General features: G+C 29.3%; 1 pseudogene; it reads left to right on the top strand.

The window, feature by feature from the left end:
• Nucleotides 1–288: 288 nt before the first annotated feature.
• Nucleotides 289–1,455, top strand: LOC111642465 (annotated as a pseudogene).
• The last annotated feature ends 983 nt before the right edge of the window (nt 1,456–2,438 follow it).

Below are 2,438 nucleotides of genomic sequence, written 5' to 3' on the forward strand. Positions count from 1 at the left end.
ATTGCCATAATTTCTCCTGTTCTATATAATTTCCAGGAAAACAAAAATTTGAATATTATTCATAAATTAAATTTACGTTAAAAGCAATTCATTTGTATGTTTACATTATTTATTTTAAAACTTGTTTATGTTTCTGCAGATAAAGTTTCATCGAGTAGAAGAATTGAATTTTATTTAATTAAATCAGCAGACATGTCTTTCTCTTTCTCTTAAGTTTTTAATTGCTTTTAGTTCATTATTTTTAATTAATTGATAAAATATTAGNCTCAAAAAGAACCTGAAAAAACTGGTGGCAAAGATTTAGATTATGTTGGTTTTGCTAATCTACCTAATCAAATTTATCGTAGAGCAACTCGACAAGGATTTGAATTTACAATAATGGTTGTGGGTGAATCAGGTTTAGGAAAATCCACTTTCCTCAATACATTGTTTTTAACAGATATATATTCAAATGAATATCCAGGACCAACTCTAAGAACAAAGAAAACATTAGAAGTAGAAACAACTAGGATGCTTCTTTCAGAGAATGGTGTAAAATTAACATTGACAATTGTAGACACTCCTGGATTTGGAGATGCTGTAGATAATTCAGAATGTTGGAAGCCAATACTTGAATACATAAATCAAAGATATGAAGATTATTTAGAAGCTGAATCAAATGTGCAACAAAGTTACATTTCTGATAGACGAGTACATTGTTGTTTGTATTTTATTTCACCATCAGTATATAGATTGAAACTTCTTGATATAGAATTTTTAAAACAATTACATGACAAAGTAAATATTATTCCTCTTATTGCCAAAGCTGATACAATGACACTAGAAGAATGTGAACTCTGTAAGAGGACTATTTTAGGACAGTTGGCAAAACATAAGATTAAAATTTATGTTTTTCCATCATGTGATAATGATGATGACAAAAAAACACACAAAATTATTAAGCAAAAAGTTCCTTTTGCAATTATAGGAAGTAATGCACTGATAAATGCAACTGGTAAACAAATAAGGGGTAGAAAATATCCTTGGGGAATTGCTGAAGTTGACAATTCAGATCATTGTGATTCACTTACAGTGAGGAATCTCTTATTAAGGACACACATGCATGACTTAATGGAAGTTACAGGAAAAATTCATTATGAAAAGTTTAGAAGTAAAAAATTAGCTAGTGTCAGTGATGGCAAATCAGTAAGAATATCTAATAAGAATCCATTGGCACAAATGAAAGAAGAGAAAAGAAACAATGATAAAAATTTAAAACATAAGGTAAAAGAAATGGAAAATGTATTTGAATTCAAAGTAAAAGAAAAACTTCAAAAATTAAAAGATTCAGAGGCAGAGCTACAACGACATATTGAACAATTAAATGTAAATTTGGAAAAAGAACATAAAGAATTGGAAGAGAAACGTCGTGCCTTTGAAAAAGAAAAATCTNTATTCCTTGTGAAATTTATCTGAAAATCCTTAAGTGATTCAGAAAAGGTTTTCTAATTGTCATTAAAATTCCTTAAATGTATTTTTCACTTAAATTGTCAAATCGATTGAAGAACGTAACAAAAATTATACGTTACATCAATTGTTTATATGAGCTATATATTGAGACATAGTATAATACGTGAACCTATATGTGACGATTAACAACGTATACTAAGCTATTCCAGAATAATTGCGTGTGATTTTGACAAATAGTTGAAGATAAACAATAAATATGATTCGACTCAGGTATATAATAATCTCACATTCTTATTAATTTAATTACTTTAAATAATTTATAATGTCGAATATTTTATATTATTATAAATTCAACCAAACCAGAAGAAACCGGGTATACATTAAACCGGATCTATCTAACTCCATTCTCGAGAGTAAAGGGCTGTCCATAAATTACGTAAGGTATTTTGGGGTGGGTGGGGTCAAGGATTTCTTACGATTTTTTACTCAGGGTTAGGGGATAATAGAGATCGTCTTTCGTAATATTCTTATTTTTATTTTTTGATTTTATTGAGTGGTGGCGTTTTGAATTTGGCTTCAATTTGGCGGTTTCTATTAAGAACGCTTGTTGTCTCGTGTAACGTGATAGAGTAAAAACGCTAGCAGATTCACGCTCTACACATTTTTTGTCATGGGAGAAAGGTCGTGTGGTGGTTTCTCTCTCTTGTTTTTTATTAGAATAAGATCACCACCCCTATGGGTGTATAACACTAGGAATACATAAACCAAAATACATGATACAAAGTAAACATAAAATTAATATTCGGCTTTTAGTGAAAACTAAAATGTAAAACTAGAAATTATGAATTATAAATAGTCTTTTCTTCCATATTTTTGAACTTAATTGTAGAAAGCATCAAACAGTGAACTGAAAGTTTCTGAACAAGCTTATCGAGTTGACATGGACACCTGAAACCAAGTGTAAAAATTTCTAATTTCAGAATAAGTCT

The sequence above is a fragment of the Centruroides sculpturatus genome, unplaced genomic scaffold (genome assembly GCF_000671375.1).
Source record: "Centruroides sculpturatus isolate CEXI.00-Female unplaced genomic scaffold, Cexi_2.0 scaffold1226, whole genome shotgun sequence".
NCBI lineage: Eukaryota > Metazoa > Arthropoda > Arachnida > Scorpiones > Buthidae > Centruroides > Centruroides sculpturatus.